At 41.0% G+C, this 22,780-nt stretch overlaps 1 long non-coding RNA gene across 1 annotated transcript; it reads left to right on the top strand.

Moving 5' to 3' along the window:
- The first annotated feature begins 12,715 nt into the window (after positions 1-12,715).
- LOC131229147 (uncharacterized) lies at positions 12,716-16,576 on the top strand. Its single transcript, XR_009163189.1, has 4 exons — positions 12,716-13,102; positions 13,512-13,580; positions 13,784-16,411; positions 16,547-16,576. It is a non-coding gene; the product is annotated as an uncharacterized LOC131229147 (long non-coding RNA).
- The last annotated feature ends 6,204 nt before the right edge of the window (positions 16,577-22,780 follow it).

The raw sequence follows: 22,780 nt of genomic DNA, 5'->3' as shown, positions 1-22,780 counted from the left end.
AGCACCAACATCCATCTCTTCTACAGGCCCGTATTTGTTGGCTGGGGCACCAGGACATTGCAATCCTGTGAATAGTACTGCCTAGTACATGATATGATGTAGAGCAGTCCGTGTCTAAGATGGATCAGAAAAGGCCCGATCAATAGAAGTGATTGGGACAGAACCCTAAAACAGACGTATCTTGCAAACAGGAATAAATTATTCCACATACCGTATATGATTTTGGGTAGGAGAAGTTACTTTAGTCACCCAACCCTGCTGTGATGGGTTGCCCATGCCAAATTTATGAGATTCCATCAGATCAACGGTCGAAAATTCTTTTTAATTTCATTTTACTATTTATAATAAATTTTAGTTGGATAACTATTGATCCGTTAAGCTTTAGGAGTCGTGCCCAACATGAAAAGGGCTTAGAAAATTTAGAAGAATAGCGTGGTTAATCCAAATTGCACACTTACTATTTTTGGCAAAAATCATAAAGTCTAGTCAAAATCATTGCAGCCTATAAATAGTAAGTTTACTATTTATGGTAAGTTATGAATTTTAGTGAGTTTGAGTTGGAGTTTGATTATGAAACTTCTTCTTAAGTTTGGTATCACTATTTAAAGGGTTGTAAATTCATTTTTATTATCAATCAATTTATTTTCAAATTTATTCGAAAGTATTTCTCATTTCTATTTCTCCTCATGGACTTGAGGAATCCATGTGAGGAGTCCAGAGAAACTCCATGAATTTGGAGTAAACCTCATCACATCCATCCATGCGTCATGATATTTCTACATGTTATAGAAAATGAGTTCATATTAACAACATCAACATGTCTTACCCGCTGCTCAATGCTTGGACAACTGTGATTTAAATGGGCTAAATGCTCCTTTAATGCCATCATGTTCAGGACCCTAACATTCCAAGAATCAAAGACTTATAACACGCTATTTAATATGCCCAAAGTATATAGCTAGCATGCATTAATAACATAACATGGGTGCATTTATGTGCTTCAGAGAAGTCAATTTCATAAGCCACAAGTTAATAATTCACATCCCAACAATCCCCCTTACAAAGAAATGCAAAGGAAAACTAAATCGAAAAGTGGTAATTAGACAAGTAAAACCTCATCTTGTATCTTTCTCACAGTCCACTTGAGAAAGTCCCTGTGTGTGTGAGTGTGTGTGTGTGTGTGTAGGGATTAAATTTAATTTAAAAAAGGGTGAAGGACAACTCAATAAAGGATCACATGTTCAATTGGGAGAGACATTGATTGGGGAAAAATGGCTTGAACACGCACTATAGCCTTGGACGGCCTTGACCTTACCATTTGGTTATCCATTTCACTGGTATATAAAGGGACAAAGTCAGATTCTTAGTATGGATTTCTACAAAAAGGCTTTTTTACGTGTCAAAATTGCATTTTAGACTAAAACCAAATTTTAATATTTAAATTTCATTTTTTCTATTTTCAGGGTTTTAAGAATTTAGTTGTGATTTTTAATTAGTTTTTTTTTAATCGTTTGAGGGTTTTTTAAGAGTTTTAGGTGAAATTTAGATATATTTTTATTATTTTTAGTAATTTTTTTAGAGAATTTAATTTAGATATATTTTTATTATTTTTAGTAATTTTTTTAGAGAATTTAATAAAATAGTACTTCATTAATGTCATATTTACATTCTGGTATATTTTCTAATTAATTTTTTATTAAACTAACTCTCCAGCTACGAACCGGGAGGAGCTCTGAGTGGCTACCGTGATGACCGTCCATCTACTTCTCCGTGTCATTTTATGGAATGATACCAAAAATTAATAAAATCCAAAGCTCAAGTGGAGCGCACTATAGCAAAGAGTAGTGGAGATGATGCTCACCGTTGAAACTTTCCAAAGGCCCACGGTGAAGTTTATTTACCATCCAACCTATTTATAAAGTTACATAGACTTGGATGAAGAGAAAACACAAATATCAGCTCGATCCAAAACTTCTCTGGGCCCTAAGAAATTTTCAACAGAAAGAGTTTGATCCCTGTTGTGTGGTCCACCTATGTCTTTGATCTTCCTAAGTTTTGGATCTTCTACCTGAAATGATACGGATAAATGGATGGACGGTGTAGATAAAACCCATACATCACGGTGACCACCCACGGCTCCTGCCCGTTCCCAGCTGGAAACGGGCGGGGGTAGGACGCAATCCGCGTTATACTGTTTAATGTGGTGTGGCCCACTTGAGCTTTGGATCTGCCTGATCTTTAGAATTGTCAGATGGACGGAGTGGATTTGTGACGTGAATCTCTGTGGGCCCCGCATTGTTTCCTATTCCATGAACCTGTTGCAGAGCAATCCGCATCAGGCAAAGACAGCAAGCCGGTGCTTTCAACCTGGGCACACCATGATGTCTGTGTTTAATCTGTCTATTCTTTTTTTTTTCTTTTTTTCAGATCATTTTAAGAGAAGAAACCAAAAATGAGACAGATCCAAATCTCAGATGGACCACACTGAATGAAACAGTGGTGATGAACGCCACTGTTAAAAACTTCTTGTAGGCTTCAAAAGTTTTGGATCAAGTTGTTCCTTCGTCCAAGTATATGTGATCTGTTCAACAAGTTATATGGAAAATAAACATTATTGTAGGCATAGGCGTTAAGGTTTGCCAAGAAAGATTTTAATGGTGGCCGTTCAATCACCTCTGTTTTCTATGGCATGGTCCACTTGAAATTTGGATCTGCCTCATTCGTGGGCTCATAACCTAAAATGATATGGAAGAATGGATGGACTGCATGGATACATCATGGTGGATCCCATATAACAACAACCCCTAACCTCGTACGTATGCTATGCAATCAGCCGGCAAACATTTGAGAAATTTTTTATAATAACACACACACACACACACACATATATATATATATATATATTAGATGGTTCATATCGTCTACTCAGTGTAATTTTCTGGTGATGCACCGTCCAGAATTGGGCCCACGAATTGGATGGTCCGGATAGCCTTGCCGGCAAGTGAATGCAGCGCAGGGCAGGGAGACTTGTAACATGAGCTCCATTTGTTAAGTGGCTAGGACGACCATATACGGGCCCATCCTCGCTAATGGGAACCGTTAATCAATTTGGTCGCACCAGAGATGGACCATGATGCTTACGATACACTGTCATACGCTGCCCCTCTCGGTGGTAATCTGAAGTAAATGGCCATTCTACTTCTTGTTTGTCCCAACGGACCCGGCTGGCCTGGAAGCTAGGTGGGGCCTACCATGATGTTTGTGAGAAATTCATCTAGTTTATCTGTTTTGTCGGATCATGTTAGGCCATGGGCCCAAAAATGAGAGAGATATCAAACTGAGAAAATGTAGGTAAGGAAATGCCTATCATTGAAACCTCTCCGGGTCCACCGTGATGTTTATATGCCATCCATACCGTTCATAAGTTCATTCCTACTGCAATGAACTGCAAAAGGAAAAAAAAAAAAAAAAATCCTGATTCAAAACTTCTGTAGCCCTATGAATGTTTCAACCAACTGTGGACATTCAATTCTCACTATTTCCTACCGTACAGCCCACTTGAGTTTTGGATCTGACTCATTTTTGGGTCCATGTCCTAAAATGATCTAGAAAATGATCTAGAAAAACTGATGGACAGGATGGATTTCTCACAAACATTGCGGGGAGTTCGTACCTACAACAGGCTTTCCCAGGACATCCGCGTGGGTTGTGAGGAACCCATCTAAGATTCATATCCACTCACCTTCTCACATGTCGTTTAATGGCTGGTGAATCTGGGCGTCCATCACATAGCCTTAGGGTAGATGGCCATCCTAAAGTCAACTTCCCTGACAAACGGCAGGACCATAGGTCAGCGTGACCATAGGTCAGACTCCCCTAGGGAATAGCTTGGTAAGGCAATTAAGCCCTGCGAAAATAAACAAGCTAAGGGCTATTGAAGTTAGTGATCAGAAGGACATCAAAAGCTTGCTTGGTTGGTATTATCATGTGAATGACACCGACCTTCTGATAGCTCGGTGTCATTCAAGGTGCCGCTGCCTCTACCGTCCGACCTTATCTATGGGTCAAGAGAGATTATCAGCTTCTGACTAATGTTTAATCTTATCCAAAGTAAACGACCCGAAGGTCTCTCCTGAGATCTCGGGGGATAGGATTGGAATCCCAGAGATCTCGGATGTCGAAGATCTCGGGAAGATCTTTAGACTGTGTGATCTTCCCTCTAATAGAAAAGATCTTCCAATGGTGTGATTTCCCTCTAACAGAAAAGATCTTCCGACTGTGCGATCTTCCCTCCATTATAAATAGGGAAAGCCCCTAACGGTGAAAGGTACACAACACATAAACTTTTACATACTAATAACCACTTTCTTTTGAGATCACTTCTACAAAGACCTAGATCTCTCACTTTGGCATTGGAGGGTCCCTTACATTACCCAAGGTCTTTCTTATTTGTTTCATGTGCAGGAACCCAAGGGTCTTTTGGAAAATTGCATCGATAGTTTGGTGTCATCTGTGGGAAGCGACATCAAAGTTGTTTCCTACTTTACCAGATAAACCGCAATGGCTAAAAGGAAGAAGAAAGCCCGAGTCTCCCTTGTTGCGCCTGATCTTACGCCACCGGAGCAGCCTGACAGCCCCCAGGGCTCCACCTCCCAACAGCAAACTGACTCCAGTCCTATAAGGCAAGCTCAACGATCTCGCAATAAAGGAGGGCGGCTGAATTCTCTTGAGCAACAGGTTGAAATGCCGAATAACAACATGAACTTCATGAGACAGTTATTGGAACAAATACAACCCCAGCAAATATAGATGACCACCCAGGAAGCTGACAAGTGGCCTACAATCCTCTTCAACTTTCCAACACGCCTGTTGCCTCTCAGAGAAGTTGGCAGCTTGGATCAACCAGGCCTACCCCTTCTCATGTTTCTGAGACTATAGCTTTACCCACTTCCGACCTATGCCATGAGCTGGATCGAAAAAAGCGTGGCAAAGCTCCAGCCGACACTATGGCCAAAAGTGGCGAACCGTGGGAAACTAAGCTTAAGGACTTGTGAGGTCAGATTGGGGACATACGACAAGCCTACCCTGCAAATGCTCCGACTCCAATAGAAGCAATAATGGAGGAAATCGAACCTCTGTTCACTGCTGACATTATGCAAGCTTGACTGCCAGATGTTCACAACCCCAAGTGTAGGGTTGCGATGTAGTAATAATCTTTGTGAAACCGAGGTCGAATCCATAGGGACTAATCTTGTGCGCATTCTGAAAATAACTAGAAGAAAATCTAATTAGAAATCTGGAATAAAAGGAATAATTGTGAATATTGTTTAAACTATCAATTAAAAGTAGGAACTAGGATGCCAAGGATCCACTTGCAGCAATTGAGATGCTACCTTGCTTGATTCAGGAATCCGAACTGCAATTAGAGTCCTATTCTATCCAATTGGAGAAAGAGATAGTCAAATCTCTGAACTTCTCATTGATCTAGCCTCATAGGAGGAGAATTGTGAAGATTTGGAAGGGATTCTATCACCCAACTATGCCCAAGAGACAATGGCAAACAACAAGATTTACCAATCCCACAATCTCAAATAAGAAAAGAAGATACTCAAAGCTATCATAGATCTACTACAATTTGAGTCACAATAAACTATTAAAAACTGAAAGTATTCCTTAAAATCAACTAGAAATTAAAGAAGTTCAACAATAACAAGAATCAAAACAAGAAAAACATCCCAAAAATGCTACAAGCTTCACCTCTTAGCCCTAGTTAAGAGGTATAGCCAACCATAGACATGATTGGATCAAGAATCATCAAAGAAAACATTAAAAACTAGGAAAGAAAGGAAGAAGAACTCTTGGGAGACGGCTCCACCCTTTTGCTCTGCTTCTCAAAACCCTATATATCCTTAGAAGTCTTTAGGAAACCCATATTTATAGCCTCATCCATATAGATTCGCAAAACCACCTCAAATTTACGCAATCCGCATAACTCTACGTAACCCCTTCGATGTCATCGAATAGCCTTCGATGTCATCAAAGGTAACTTGAATTCGGAAGTCACGCCTTTTTGCACAGCGTAACACCTTTCGCACTGCGTAACTTTTCATGTCATCGAACCTGCCTTCGATGAATCAAGAAAATGTCCAGAGTGTTCCAACGAGTTGCTCCAAAAATGGATAGTTATGCCTTCTAGACTAATATTATAAGCTTGTATATGCCCAGAGGTTTTGTTGCAAACTAGTATAAGCTTCCATGAGTCCTATAGATTAACAGAAGAACTGTGTGATTCAAGGGTGTATTTGGATAGTTATGCCTTCTAGACTGATAGGTCAAGCATTTTCCTCATTTTTAAAATTGAAGGAGTGTTGTTATTGGTCCCTGTCAAATCTTGTCGAGTGTCAAGAGCCTTAGTTTGTTGAAATATCAGATGTTCTGTGCTGTCCTTCTCATGTTATGCTTCCCATGATTCATCTCAACGCATCTATTCATTTTGTTTTCTTTGTTTTAAAGTTACATATTTCTTGTTAATTAGCAAGCACTTTTATATTATATTATATTATATATATATATATATATATATATATATATATATATATATATATATATATATATATATATGTATGTATGTATGTATATTCCATGATTATTTCTTTGTATTTAATCATGTAGATGGTCAGTCTTTGTTTTGACATTGATTGAAATATAAGTTCCTATTGTTGCATAAAATACATGTGTGAATCATTTTCTACCTATCCATGCACCTATGATTTACTTCATGCTTGGACTGTATTTTCTAAAATAGAGAAGCGTGGGTGTAGCATCGAAGATCTGCTCATTGAGATGGATTGGATGCTTCAGCCCAATGGGTTTGTGATTTTAAGAGATAAATATTATGTTATAAACTACATTTGGAAGTTTACGATGGCACTGCAATGGGATGGCTGATCAAAACTTTGATTAGTCAGCAAGGCATCATATTTCTCCCACCCGCTACTTAATTCTCCTATCAAAAAATCACTAGCAAGGCATCATATTTTATTCTGATTTATTTTTTGTTGAAGTTTCTGTCATTAGATGTAACCATGGTCTAAAAAAGTGACAAAATCTTGATTATCAACCACATTCCGATGGTTTTCTAATAGTGACTTCTGTACATGTTTGATAAACATACAGTCCTGTTGCGCAGCACGCCAACAACGCAGTGAGCCTAGATCCAATCTCAAGTCTCACCCACAAACGATAAACAAGAAGAAATATAAACTAGAAACAGATCAAAGCAATCCAAACAAACCACAAGACAAGATATATGTGGAAAAATCCCAAACTAGGGTAAAACAATCACGGATGCAAACTTCCACTATGAAGAATAATGAAGATTATAAGGCAATATACTAACCTCTCCCTTGGAAGTACAGAGAAAATCCATTACCCACACCTTAGAAATATTTTCCAATATTCACATTTACCATAGAATAGCCCTAGGGACCCCAATTTATAGTTTTGGCAACTTCCCTTTCGCATCCTTACGAAAGGCGACACAGAAAACCGCAGTCCGCATCAGATTCGAAAACGAATCTGCGTAACTACGATCGGTCGAGCAGACCCCATCATCGGTCGAGCATGGGCCACGACCGGTCGAGCACCTCGGAACCAAAAACTGATGCTCGCTGGACTTTGAATCGAGCTAGTCCATGACTGGTCGCGCAGGAGGCCACGACCGGTCGTGTGCAGCCCTAGATGTGGCTCCACTTCTCAAAGATCTCCCATTTGGAGACACATCGCCATAAACCTCGTCTTCTTCATCTGGAGTGCACCACCTACCCGTCTTCAAGCCTAAAGACCAATCAAAGTTGAACAGAGCTTTAGCTTCTCTCGTGTGACCGTCTTAATCAGCATATCCGCAGGATTCTCACTTGTATAAATCTTCTCCAGAGCAATCGACCCATCTTCCAGTAACGAACGTATGAAGTATATCTGATGGCAATATGCTTGGTCCTTGAATGAAGGGCTGAATTCTTAACCCAGTGTATTGCACTCTAACTGTCACTGTACAGCTTACAATCTACTTGCCTCTTACCCAACTCTTCCATAAAACCTTGCATCCACACCAACTTCATGCATGCTTTTATAGCCCAACATATTCTGCTTCCGTCGTACTGATAGATACTATCTTCTGTAACTGAGAAACCTAACTGACTGCAGCACTACCCAGAGTAAAGACATAACCTGTAGTACTTCTTTTGCTGTCGATATCTCCTGCCAAATCTGAATCCACGTAGCCTTGTAACTTGATTTCCAATCCACCATAACACAGCCCTACATCCTTAGTATCGACCAGGTATCTAAGGATCCACTTCATAGCTTCCCAATATTCTTTCCTGGGGTTGTTCATGAACCTACTAACAACTCCCATTGCTTAAGCAATGTCTGGCCTCATGCTCACCATAGCATACATGAGACTCCCTATCATTGACGCGTATAGGACTTTAGCCATGTAGTCTCATTCCTCTGGCATCTTTGCACCTTTCTCCTTAGATAGCTTAAAGTGGTTGGCTAATGGAGTGTTAACCGGCTTAGCACCTCCCATATTGAATCGATCAAATACCTTGGCTATGTACTCTGCCTGTGACAAAAATAGTTTCTTGTTTTCCCTGTCACGCTTTATCCTCATGCCTAGGATTTGTTTTGTAGCTCCTAAATCCTTCATGGCAAATTCTCTAGACAGTTGCCTTTTGAGATCTGAGATGTCCTTCATGCCTGAACCAGCCACAAGCATATCATCAACATACAGAAGAAGGATGATATACGACGTATCAAACTTCTTCAAATAACAATAGTGGTCTACATGACATCTCCTAAAACCGTTTCGCGACATGAAACTGTAGAATTTCTTGTACCACTGCCTCGGGGCCTGCTTCAGGCCATAAAGACTCTTCTTTAGTCTGTACACCTTGTTCTCCTTTCCTGGTGCCACGTATCGTATCGGCTGATGCATGTATATCTCTTCTTCAAGGTCCCCATGAAGAAAGGCTGTCTTAACATCTAGCTGCTCTAGATGTAAGTCCTCTGTAGCCACTATACTCATGACCATGCGAATCGTAGACATTTTCACCACATGTGAAAATATTTCAGTGAAATCGATACCTGCCTTTTGTTAAAACTTTTTCACAACCAATCTAGCCTTGTACCGTTTCGAACCATCGTGCTCCTCCTTCAGTCTGTAAACCCACTTGTTATGAAGAGCTTTCTTACCCTTAGGTAGAGTGACTAGCTCCCATGTAAGATTAGACTCAAGAGAGTCCATCTTATCATCCATGGCCTGCTCCCACTTAACCGGTGTATCCGACTGTAATGCCTCTTCAAAACACTCTGGTTCACCATTATCTATCAGCAGTAGATAATGTAAGAAAGGTGAGTATCGGACCGTTAGTCTCCTCTCCCGAGTAGACCTCCTCATAACCGGTGTATACGGCTCTACCTCATAATGCTCCTATGCATGATCATCCTATGGCGCTGTAACACCCATGTCCGGTAACTCTTCTATCTCTACGAATTCCTTTTTCTCGGCCTTATTTTTCTGCACACTGTTCATATGCATCACTTTTTCATTGAAGACTACGTCCTTACTTCTGATGATTTTTCTGTTTTCTGCATCCCAAAACCTGTAGCCAAAATCATGCTGCCCGTAGCCTATAAACGTGCACCTCCTGGACTTCGCATCTAGCTTATTTCTGTGCTCTGCATCAATGTGAGCATATGAAGTGCAACCAAACACTCTGAGATGTGCAAGGTTCACTTCTTTCCCGGTCCACATTCTTCTAGTAGCCCACCATCCAATGGTGTTGAGAGACTTCTATTGATGAGATATGCGGCAGTATTCACAGCATCTGTTCAAAAGGTCTTGGGTAACCCTACATGTAACCTCATGCTCCTGTCGCGCTCAAGAATGGTCCTGTTAATACGCTTAGCCACACCATTCTGCTGCAGTGTCCCTGGAATCATTTTCTAATGTTTAATTCCATTTGCTGCACAATACTCCTCAAATCTCTTATCACAATATTCTCCCCCATTATCAGATCTGAGACATTTTACTATTTTACCTGTCTCGTTTTCTACCATAACTTTTCACTTCTTAAATACATCAAACACATCAGATTTATGTTTTAAGAAATAGACCCATAATTTTCTACTAGCATCATCTATAAAGGAAACAAAATGTGAGCCACTAAGAGATAATACCTGTGTCAGTCCCCACACATCAGTGTGTACAAGCTCCAACAGATGCGTCTTTGGAGTGCGTCCCGTCTTCTTGAAACTTACCCTCTTCAGCTTGTCATACACACAGTCCTCGCAGAATTCCAAGTCAATAGACTTCAGCCCCAGTAGCTTCCCTTTTGACAATAACACTTTCATCCCTTTCTCACTCATATGTCCCAACCTCTGATGCCATAACTACTCATTCACTCCAGTTAATGCGACTGCGAGTGAACTATACGATCCTGAAGTCACGTACAAAGTACCTTCCTTCTTAACTCGAGATATCACCAAGGCACCTTTTGTGATCTTCTAGGAATAACTGGTGAATGTCGTCACATAACCAGTATCGGCTAACTACCCCACTGAAATCAAGTTACATTTCAAACTCGGTATATGTCTGACATCCTTCAATTTCAAAACTGTTCCGTCTTTCTGATTTACATGAACGTCCACCTTTCCAACAATACTGCACGGCTCATCATCACCTAGGTAGACTCTTCCAAAGTCACCTGACACATAATCATGCAGAACTTCCTTACATGAAGTGGCATGAAATGAAGCACTTGAGTCTATGACCCAAGACTCATTCCTCGCATCAAGAGACAAGATCAATGCCTCTGTGTCACTCTCCTCGGATAGATTCACTGAATCCTTCCCGCCTTGAGAGCTTCCTTCTTGTTTCTTGAGCTCCCTACAATCATGTTTCATGTGTCCCTTCTTGCCGCAATGCCAACACCCGTCTTTATCTTTTAGTCCCTTGGACTTCTTCCTCGACTTAGAACGCCCGTGTTTATTGCCTTCTTTGTTCAGTGATCTTACTCTTCCTTCAACATTTAAAACATTCTCTGAATCTCCTGAAACTCCTAATGCCTTTTTTCTAGATTCTTTGCTGAGAATTAGACCGACCACATCATCAAATTTTAACTTTGTCGACTCTGAAGAATTACTCACAGCAATCACTAAACCATCCCAACTGTCTGGCAAACTAGATAAGATCAATAATGCCCTGACCTCATCCTCAAAAATAATGCCAACAGATTCCAACTGGCTCGTGACTATATTGAACTCGTTTAGATGTTCAGTCACGCTCCTACCATCTGACATCTTCATGTTGAATAGTTGTTTCATAAGATGAACCTTGTTGGATGTTGAGGGTTTTTCATACATGGTAGTTAGGGCTTTCATTAATTCTTTTGTAGTTTTCATCTTGAATATATTGAAGGCGATGCATTTAGACAAAGAGAGTCGGATCGTTCCTAAAGCCTTCCTATCCAGCAAAAACCATTCATCATCGTCATCTTTTCTGGTTTCTTCTCTTTTCCTCCTAGAAGAATATAGAGGTCCTTCTGATACAGATAGTCCTCCATCTGCATCTTCCAGAAGGCAAAGTTTGAACCATCAAACTTCTCAATTCTAATTTTTCCTTTTTCTGTCATCGCTCTCAATAGAAATAAACCAATAGCTTTGATACCAGTTGTTACGCAGCATGCCAACAACGCAGTGAGCCTAGATCCAATCTCAAGTCTCACCTACAAACGATAAACAAGAAGAAATATAAACTAGAAACAGATCAAAACAATCCAAACAAACCACAAGACAAGAAATACATGGAAAAATCCCAAACTAGTGTAAAAAACCACAGATGCAAACTTCCACTATGAAGAATAACGAAGATTACAAGGCAATATACTAACCTCTCCCTTGGAAGTATGGAGAAAATCCCTTACTCATACCTTAGAAATATTTTTCAATATTCACCTTGACCCTAGAATAGCCCTAGGGATCCCAATTTATAGTTTTGACAACTTCCCTTTCGCATCCTTGCGAAAGACGACACAAAAATCGGCAATCTGCATCAAATTCGAAAACGAATCTGCATAACTATAACCGGTGGAGCGGACCCCAGGACCGGTTGAGCGGACCCCATGACCGGCCGAGCATGGGCCACGACTGGTTGAGCACCTCGAAACCAAAAACTAATGCTCACTAGACTTGAAGTCGAGCCAGTCCACAACTAGTCGTGCAGGGGACCACGACCGGTAGAGCAGACCCCCATGACCGATCATGCGCGGCCCTAAATGTGACTTCACTTCTCAACAAGTCCATCTGTTGCATTTGATAAAATGTACTTTAACCACATTTTTGCTTTGATTGAATTATGAATCAAAATTTGAAGATCTAGGTCTTAGTTTTCCTTAGAAAACCCATATGTGCATACAAATGTTTATTTTCTCTCATTCCCTTTGGAATCATTCAACAGATCAACAACATTGGCTTAGATGGAAAGAGAAATAAAATCACGTAGAACTCTTCTATAACTTCTTATTTTTAAGATCATGTATTGTACTCTCTATGGTCTACTGGGGCAATCATTGGGGCCTGTTGTGTAAAAACTGTTTTCCTTTGGAAAATAGTGCCTACAACATGTGATCTTTAGAAGGTCATAGTTTTTTCACAAGTAATGATTAGCGGCACAATTGAGTAAAACATGCAGTGTCCTCTCCTCTCATATGCATTGCTTGTGTATTCTGTAGCGCGAAGTGGATTGTCCATTCTACCTCAAGACTGGCGGGTGAGATTCATGTCTGCAGGAATTATTTTCGTCACCTGTCTAGTTAGATTTTCATGCATTTATACAACTTAACTCTCGGCACTCAAGTTTGTCTTTTGTCACTCATAAATTGTTTTAAAATGTTTGAGGAAGATCGAGTTTTTTCTATCCTTATTTTTGGTAGATACCCTGTAGTAGCCGTTAAAGAGAAGGGAGTTGAAGGTTTCTTCAGGGGCTGTATTGGCCAAGCTAGGAGTGGACCAGAAAACTAGGAAATTTGATGAGGATCAGGTGAATGTTGCCATGTCAAGGTAGCTGGTGGTATTTGTGGTAGTTTGCAGGATCAGGTGAATGTTGCCATGTCAAGGTAGCTGGTGGTATTTGTGGTAGTTTGCAGCAGTGCCAAGCATCACTTCTGATTTAATATGTTAGTTGATGTCTTTATTTTGAACTTTTTGTGCATTTGGGTTGGCATGAAATATAAAACTGAAATGGACGGGTTAATGTTTTACCGCTTTTGTGCCCCAAAAACTGTATTTTGTTCATTTCACATACCGCTTGAAGTTAATAAAATATTATTCGGTGGAAAGCATTCTTCCTGCTCTATTCTATTTTTTTCTTTCTTTTTTCTTCAAAACATTACATTTCTCTTAGTCTAAACTATTTTATAACTTCTTCATATCTTTTGATTTCTGGACAGGCTCCACTATATCCGTGAATTTCCATCATGGGCGTCAACCCTCAAACTAAGAAGTTTTCCAACCATGTGGTAAGTTGTTTTGTTTTTAAAAATATATATATATATGTTCCACACTTTAAATTTATTTTTATAAAAGCACCTAAAGTTTTTTTTTTTTTTCAGATGGCTTTTTCATTGTTGAAATTCAATGTCTCGAGTAGTTTAGTCTAGGAGCTTATTTACGTTGATTGCAATCTAATGTAGCTTATATCGTTGTATTTTCATGTTAGCAGGTGTTATGTACTTGTTGGGGATGATTATACTCTTGACCTACCTCCACATGAGTCATTTGGTGCCCTAGTAATGACATCAATGAAGTTAAATTTGAGGTTACTTCTTCGTGGCATATTTTCATCAAGGGGTAGACTACAGGAAAACTGGTAGTCAGTAGCAAATGGCATGTCATAATTTTTTTATGCCATTTGATTCAAGTCAAATGATGTCTACAAGCACACTGAAAGCTGTGGAGTATAGAGGAAAACAACCTTTGAATTTTCCTTACTAAATTCAGGTCTTCCAATCCAGGACATTTTCAGGGAATGGTCCATTCAGGTTAAATGATGAATGATTTTCTCACGTTGTGGTAAATTGGACAGGTTATGATATTCTTCAGTGCACATGGGGTGATAGTAAGTTATGTTGAGGATGCAGGGGATCCTTATAGAGATCAGATGGAAGATTGTATCAGTTTAATAATGGAAGAATTGAAATCTATAGGAATTGCCAACAGTCACACTCTTGCATACCAGGTAATTCATTTAAAATTTTAGCTTTTAGTTTCTAGGTTTGATTTCCAACTGCTCTATGCTTCTCAGTTCTTCAGTTTGTTTGCCACTTATGAGACATCTAAATCACCATCATCTAAGCCTTATCCCGACTAATTGGTGTTGGCTTCTGAGACATCTAAATAAACAGTTAAAATTACATATGTGCTACACCAACCAAGGCTTTAGAACTTGCCAAAACCAAGTGGACTTGGTTTCGCTAAGGAACAAATTGATAGGTCCCTTTGAAATATATATGTTTTAGGATGAGTTGTTGTGTGACAGGTGGCAGTTTTAACTAACAGAGCTGCAAACCTATATATTCCTAACTACCCAAGTCTCCCATCTCAGTTGATGTGCCAGGTTCACAATGTTACACTACATGCATGTTTTAACTCATACTCAATCTTCCTTTAGTTTTTATGTTTCCCTTAGTAGATGCTCTCTAATACCTGTCTGATTGCATATATTGCTTGGAACTACAGGCAAAGAGAGATGCTGATGAGATTTACACCCAAGCGACTCTTCAGCCAGTGAACTCTGTAAGCAGAATTTGTCGTTAATGTTGACTGAATTATGTCTCCCCTTGCGATCTTTGATCTTTGAAGCTCACAGCAATTTTCATTTGTGCAATGCTCGTGCCCTTGTTGGAAAACAATTCTCTGCACAGGGGTCATGAAATTCCCCTTAGATGGGAAGCAGATTTTACTTGCTTGTGATTCTTTTCCATGTATTGGCTTCTTTACATGCCCAGCCAAGACTCAGTGAGTTTGGTATCCCTGATTCAGTGATTCGTACAAGATTTCATATAGGTATTTAGCAAATTTGAGTTGACTCGGCATGTTTTCAATTGTGCTTGGGTCAAGAAGCTATTAGATTCTTTATGAATTTCTTGTGGTTTTCTAACTAGAGATTAGGTGCAGGACTAGCTATTGGCTTGTATTCTGGCATCACATATGGTCATCCTTCAATGATTTTGGTTTCCAAAGTGTTCTTTTTATTCTTGAATTTAAAAGATTATAAAGGCTTTGATTGCAAGTAAGGATGTCATCAAAGCCCCGGCCTGATCATTCTGGAGAAAGTATTAGGTCATAAGATACGGATTAAGTGAGGAAGACATTTTATACAAATGTTCCTGATGAATACATGCAAGTTGTTGAAGATCTGGTTGTCCCAAGGACTGAATTTGGTAATGCATCAAAGAAAGAGCATTACCATGTGAAGATATTATTTTAGCCTCCGTGGTTACTTTGTTACCAGTTTCCATTGAATAGAGGAAGTTGTAATGTTCAAAAGTTTTTATTTTTATTTTTTATTTTGTTATCTAATGTAGGTGCTTGACAAACATGGAGTGACTCTTTCTTGCAAATGTTCTGCAACAAAAGATGGTGGAAAACTTGAGCGTCATAAGGAAAGTATTACGCCTTCCTCTAATTAATATTCGTAACTAAATACTATTAGTAAAATGCATGTGCATTGCATTTAGAAAATAATTCAAAGTATGCAAAAGAAAAATAAAATGCATGTGCTCCTTTTTCTACTGGTTTTCAGGCTATCTTTTCAAGAGGTGGATGTATGGCACACAGCCAATTTGGCACATGCGAGTGATATTTAGAGCCATTCATCAGGTGGTAGACACCACAAACATGACCTGGCCTAAAAATAAGGTAGTCCATTAAATGGGTTGTACTTTTACAAGAAAAGTGGTCTGTTGAAGAAAAGATATAATCTAAATTTAATGCATGCATGTTGCCAACCGAATGGATAGACCATATTTATTTTTAGGATAGGGCATTTTTACAGAAGTCCCAACCACAAATGAGTTGCTCAAATCTTTTTTCGAGCATGCCATTCTGGCATGTTTGCCTTGGATTGCCTCTTCACATGATTCGGCTAAACATTGCTTTATTTTGTTTGTTTTTTATATTATAGTCTCAACAATTGGCTTTGGTTTTCACAATAAACATGGCAAACTATCTTAACTTTAGAATCTCTGTAGATTGAGCTGATTACGTCTCCCTTACCATTCGTAGCCCCGCTTGGTCTAGAACGAGCTCCCCTCAGGTCAAGAGTGCATCAAGCATATCCAAAAACTAGGTGAGTCAACTAACAACAGTCCCTCGTATGTATGTTCAATTGTCACAATTTTTTTCACTATTTTGACAGTTGATTGTTTTTTCAATCTATTCACATGTTTTTGTTCGTATTTTTTACTTGTTGCTTGTTAGTTAGGTACATAAAAGGCCATCACATTATGCAGCTCTTCATCTGCTTGGACTTTCATTTAATTATGTCTTTTTATTTTGAAGTCTTCCATTGCATATTTTAGTTTTTACTGTCAAGTTTGCAAGTTAAATAAATGTTTCAAATTACATCATGGTTGTTTTTACGATCTTTCGATTATTAAATGAATATGGGTTAAATATATTTGTTTCGTTTTTTTATTTTTTACAGCAGGTTTTTTAGTTAAAAATCGTTCCGAATAAGAAAAAATACCATTCCCAAATATGACCGTTGGCACTAGAATGGTTTAAAACCGTTCCTAAAATTCTGTCTCTAAAATTTAAAACGATACCCAAAACGGTTTTGTACCATTCATGATTTTCTGCGACGCCTCATTTAGGAATAGTTTAAAACTGTTCCTAAATGAAAATTTTGGTATAGTGAATTAATTCTAATTACTCCTAATTAAGGGGAGTGTTGGGGAAAACATCTTACTACATTTGAAGTTAGCATAATGTGGTGATAGACTCGATCCCCAATTATACTTGATTGGGGATTTGGCTTGCCATACTTCTCCAAATGTTACTGCCCAAATGGACCCAATCTGATTAATTCTACCTAAACTCTATAAATCAACAAGTTAATAACCTATAACTTACTAGAATTATGAATCTTATGAGGGAGATTACCTAAGGATCTGACTCGACTGAGGTACTAAGAAATCGGGTTCACCCCAAGAGAAGCTGTTAAACTCGGGCTAGACTAGGTTTGGGTGTGCGGTGGCTAAGTCAACTTGGCTAGACCGAGTTGAGCTCCGATTAGCCGGCCCTCTCTCTCTCTCTCTCTCTCTCTCTCTCTCTCTCTCTCTCTCTCTCTCTCTCTCTCTCTCTCTCTCTCTCTCTCTCTCTCTCTTCTTTCCCCTGTTTTCACTTCCGTTGGCTGCAGACCCGACCAACGATCTGACTCGGCCCATGACTCAGCTGGCTCATTGGTTGGGTTTGCTGATTTGCCCGCCGAGTCCTTCCTCGGCCTATCTCTGCATTCTCCTTCCTCCTCCTTCCCTCATCTCAAGGAGTGCTTTAGGAAAGGCTCAATCCTTCTGGCCAGCGAGTCATCAAGTCGACCCGCCTTCGAACCGAGTCGAGTTCTGTCACACGCAAAGAGCCTACTCCTCCATTTCTCTTCTTTTTATTCTTCTACTTTTCTCCAGCAGTACTTAGACCTCTCAAGACTAATTGAAACCTACTGCCATCGCAACTCGGCTGTCTCAGATGAGTTGTTGGAGCCCGAACTTGGCACCACCGCACTTGTCTCTCTCTCTCTCTCCCTCTCTTTCTCTCTTTTCATTCCTGGATTTTAGGACTGCTTCAAGGAGGGCTATTTTGGAAAGGAGCTTTTATAGCTTCCTTAATAGTTTCTAGCACCTTCTAATGTAACAAATTGCAAGATTAGTTACGGCTTCTTTTCCAAACACGTGAGTTAGAGGACACATCTGCAAGATCTAGCTTGTGTGGTCCATGTCTGATGGTGCGGATGGATTTTTGTCCCTATGACCTGTCAAATAAATGTGTTTGATTGGTGAATAAGGCCCACCCTGAAATGACGGATTTCCGACTTCAACGGAGAAGATAAGGCCACCTTTCATGGCATTTCTTTCTATATGGTCTCATTATTTGATCTGGTCCTTCTGGATGGACTGGATGAGCCCTTTGATCACCATGGGACCCACCTTTTGCTACCACATTTCCTCTGTTAAAGACGAGTTCCATTTTTTTCTCAAACGCAGCCAAATCTCATGCAGAAAAGGGTTCTCATGGAATCCTTTCGACTTTCTTGATCAGTTGATGCTCGCCCTAAGGCGGACGCTCCAGATGCATTCGGAGTGCCTTCTAGAAGCTCATAAATGCCCGGGGTGGAGCCACGTCCCAAGGAGGAAAGATTCCTCCTGCCTTTCTTCAACTGGCGACGAAAGAACCAAAAATGTCTTACTGTTCGAATTAGTGGTTGTGAGTGATTCGAATGAATGGTCTGGATCGTCCTGGAAACGGATTACCAGCGAGGTAATGGCAGGCATTTTGTTCCCGATCTTACATATCTCGTTTGTCCAATGGCGTGGGTACATCGATGAGCTTGGGTTCTTCAATCGGGAGGGTTTTCATTGAAAACACCAAACCTCGCTAATGGGCGGTTCTGATCATCCGCATGCATAGCCATTGTGGCCCACTCGTCTGAGGCACGGACGTTTCTGGCAGAAAAGAGGAAGAGGACCCCTCCTCTTGTGGGAATTCATGGGTCAAACCTGGTTTGACCAAATTTTTGGACGGGTGTACAGCGAGTGCACGCACACTTTGTGCACACACAACTAGGGTGGGATCCACAGTAATGTCTCTAAAGATCTAGGCCATCCAACAGTTTCTACTAGTCATATTAGGTCTCTAGTCCATAGATTAGGCCAATCCAAAGTTTAAGTGGGCTATATTTATTTATTTATTATTATTTATTTACTTATTGTAATTTAATTGTGGATTTCCAATCTTCCTTATGGTCAGATCATGCTGAATTTGAACGTCAATGGTCAAAAGGGTCCAGGGTTCCTTAGATGGAATTAATTGTCTGATTAGTGATTGGATGACCTATTATGTATTTATAATTTTGAATATATAATATCATTGTTATTATTATTATAAAATTTATTATTATCTTATTTCTACTTGCCGAATATCTAATTTTAAGCCTGATGGATGGTTTCGATGATGTGATGGTCCATCTTGAAGATTATCGGATGGATGGCTTGACCCATAAATGGAGATTGCCACCAACATTTAGATTTAGGCTAGGATGAAGATGAGCGGTTTCTCATAAGTTAGGTTATCAGGTAACACCCAAAAGGTACAGGATGTTACAACCACTTAAAGGTAATACCCGAAATGTAAAGCCCGTATCCTAGTCCATACCGTTCCTTAAACTCCCGTTGTCGCATCCCGTAAATCTGAGTCGACTCGAAACTTGTACTCTAGCGATCGCGTCGTCGCTGCGTCTTACGTGCCGATGCGATACCCAGGCCAGGAGTTGTGGGCCCGCGTATATTTTGAAGAAATACCACGCATTACAAATTCTGAAAGAATTTCTACAATCCATCACGTCAATCACAGGTCAAGTACCGATTCATCCCTCTCTCACCCAAAAGTCAACAACACTCATACCTATCTCATCCCTTTCTTACCAAAAAGTCAAGGCAACCCATACCCTTCATGTCACCTCCTCCTACAACACCCTCTTTTCTCTCATCTCTCTTCACTCCCAACAACCAAGAGAGAGCAACCGTCCAAGCTTCCCAAGGAGAAGCTAGGTGTGGCCCACTTCCTACCCCCTAATCTCCCATCTCCACCCTTCAATCTTCATCTTCTACCATTATAGAGAAAGCTTAGGAGCTTAGTATTCCAAGAAGCCAAGAAGGAGCGAAATCAGCGGGTGTTCATGGCATTAGATCTTGATTTTTTTATTTAAGGCCCACATGATTTGGGACCCATCTTGATGTATGCATTGTATCATAGTAGGGAGCTCATAGTGGTGGAGCTCTCTCTCTCTCTCTCTCTCTTCCCTGTTTTGTGGCCCACCATGATGCATGAATTTTATCTACGCCAACCACCTAAGTGGGACCACACCGTTGTCCACTAATAAACCCACTTGGCTGACCGTCCAATTGCGTCATTGGCTGTCTGTTTTTGGACAGTCTAGATGAAGGGATAGCACAAATATTAGCCTTGATTCAAAAGGCTGGTGGGCCACACTAACGTGAACCCCACCTGAATGGATGTATTGCACCTTACCGTCCATCTGCAGCAGTGCGGATCTGCCGTTATAGGGTTGTACCAGTAACAGCAGCACCGTCCAGACGGGTCTAGACAGCAAGCAAAGCAAGTATCAGTTGATCCAAAACTCTAGTGGGCCACACCACGTAGGACCCACCTGCTATGTTTTTGGATCCACCGTCCAGCTACAGGATGGTGGTATCCACCTTGATATATGTATTGTAGGTGGCCCACCCACGTGGGACCCTGTTTTTGGATCCACCGTCCAGCTACAGGACGGTGGTATCCACCTTGATATATGTATTGTAGGTGGCCCACCCATGTGGGACCCACCTGATGTGTGCGTTGCATCCATGATGCCCAACGTCCAGCAAGGGACAGTGGGGCCTGCTGTGATGTATCTGTAATCCAGACCATCCAAGTCATGTAGAGCCCACCTTGATGATATGTATTTCATCCATCCCGTCCGCCCATGGGACCTACCAGACGCGCTTTATCCTGGTCGTCCAGATCATGTGAGACCCACTAGATGTCGCACGGACGCAGATTATCTACTAGCAGGTTGATTGAAGTGACGTCACCAAGATCTGTGGGGCCTGTCATGATTTATATATCCACATCGTCCACTGTATGGACGGTGGAAACCCACCATAATATATGTATTAAATCCTCACCGTGCAACCATGGAGCCCACATGATGTATCTGTCTTATCCCTGCTGCCCAGGGGCCCCACATGATGCATGGGTTTTATCCTCACCGTCCGTCCACTTGCTGGGACGTGGACCCCATCCACGTGGCTCCACATGATGAATGGTTTTTTAACTTCACCGTCCGTCCATCTGCCAAGACGGTGGAACCCATCTGCCATGATAACGTGGTCATCCTAGCCATCCAGATCATGTGGGATCCACCTTGATGTATGTGGTATACCCACATCGTCCAGCAAGGACGTGTGGTCCACCTTGATGTATGATTCCATCCACACCATCCATCTCTAGACGTGGCCCCATCCTGATGCATGTGTTGCATCCATACCGCCCAATCATTTGTAGAGATCATTTTATGGCAATACACAGAGAATGAGATAGATCTAAATTTCAAGTGGGACCCATCATTATGTATTTTATTCACACTGTCCAGCGGCCGTGGGTCCCAACCTGATGTAAGTGTTGTATCCACACCATGCAGCTAGGACGGTGGGACCCAATGTGATATATGAGTTTTATCCTCACCGTCCAAGCACCTAGAGAGTGGGATCCACCATGATGTAAGTGTTTCATATCCACACCGTCCACCGTTGAAGTTTTGGGACCCACCGTGGTGTGTATTATATCCGGACCGTCCATTTGCTGGATGTCCGTGCACGGCCCACCTATTGTTTGTGCGAGGTCCATTTTGATGTATATTGGGCCCATGAGTGAGGCCCAATGTGATGTATATAAGGCTCATATGATGAGGCCCGATGTGTTGTATATGAGGCCCATTGATGAGGCCCGATGTGATGTATATATGGCCCATATGATGAGGCCTGGTGTGTTATATATGAGGCCCATATGATGAGGCCCGATGTGATGTATATGAGGCCTTTGTGTGAGGCCCAATGGAATGTGTATTAGGTCCTTATGTGAGGCCATGGGCCCCACTATATGTTTGGCTCTATGTGGGCCACTTCTTGGGAGCAATGTCAGTTAAATGTCCACGTTGATCGGCAATGATGGTTAAATGTCCTCATTATGACATTTCCTTTGGCCTCGTTAGGCCCATCCTTGACATGACAAGAGTACATCATCATCATATAACATGCTTAGTATAGCTCCACGATCCATACCCATACGCATCATATGTATGCTTGTTATGAGGAGTGATTAATCATAGCACATGCCATTGGGCGGATTATTGCATGACTGGATGATATGACTCATGCATCTCGCATTTTGTGATATAACCACCGTACGCCCTAGCGACATCAAGGTCGTGGCCTCCACAGGCATGTCATGGATAGCCATATGGGACACTGGAAATCTTTTTCTACATGGGGTGTCATAGATGTCCTTAGGTGAAAGTCCCTAAACCCTCTTAGTACAAAAGAACACCCCAACATCTAGACCGAGTGGATATATATGAGTGCATGAGGGCCGTATACTAGTAGGCCGCGTCTCTTACTGTGTCATGGTCAGTTGGAAGGGGGTGTGGCCTTACCCGCCCGAGGGAATAGGCAATGTTAGGCTGAGTCTGACCAGCTCATAAATGGGTTCGCTATCGACGAGTCGGGCCGATATTAGTAGGTGAATAGTGAGGTCTCTTCCACTTACCCAGCTGTGCGCTTGATGGGGCAGCAGGTGGTATAGTGTACTAGACCCCGGTGACGATCCTAGAGATGTACAGTACTAATATGTGAACTTGTTGAGTAGGAATTACATACTCAGCATT

The sequence above is a fragment of the Magnolia sinica genome, chromosome 16 (genome assembly GCF_029962835.1).
Source record: "Magnolia sinica isolate HGM2019 chromosome 16, MsV1, whole genome shotgun sequence".
Taxonomy (NCBI): Eukaryota; Viridiplantae; Streptophyta; class Magnoliopsida; order Magnoliales; family Magnoliaceae; genus Magnolia; species Magnolia sinica.
The sequence above is the reverse complement of the archived record's forward strand: the minus strand, read 5'-3'. Positions and strand labels throughout refer to the sequence as shown.